This window comes from Arachis duranensis, chromosome 10 (genome assembly GCF_000817695.3).
Source record: "Arachis duranensis cultivar V14167 chromosome 10, aradu.V14167.gnm2.J7QH, whole genome shotgun sequence".
In the NCBI taxonomy this organism is placed as follows: domain Eukaryota; kingdom Viridiplantae; phylum Streptophyta; class Magnoliopsida; order Fabales; family Fabaceae; genus Arachis; species Arachis duranensis.
Genome location: NC_029781.3, coordinates 82,001,145 through 82,001,551, shown reverse-complemented (window position 1 = coordinate 82,001,551; position 407 = coordinate 82,001,145).

The window sequence follows — 407 nt, the reverse complement described above, 5'->3', positions numbered from 1 at the left end:
AGAGGTGTCCAGGGTTCTTAAGCACACTCTTTTTGCCTTGGATCACAACTTTATTTCTTTCTTTTTCTTCTATTTTTTTTCTTTTTTTTCGTTTTTTTAATCACTGCTTTTTCTTGCTTCAAGAATCAATTTGATGATTTTTTAGATCCTCAATAACAGTTCTCTTTTTCCCTCATTCTTTCAAGAGCCAACAATTTTAACATTCTCAAAACAACAAATTCAAAAGACATATGCACTGTTCAAGCATTCATTCGAAAAACAAAAAGTATTGTCACCACATAAAACTAATTCAACTAGTTTCAAGGATAAATTTGAAATCCTGTACTTCTTGTTCTTTTGTGATTAAAGCAGTTTTCATTTAAGAGAGGTGATGGATTCATAGGACATTCATAGCTTTAAGACATGAA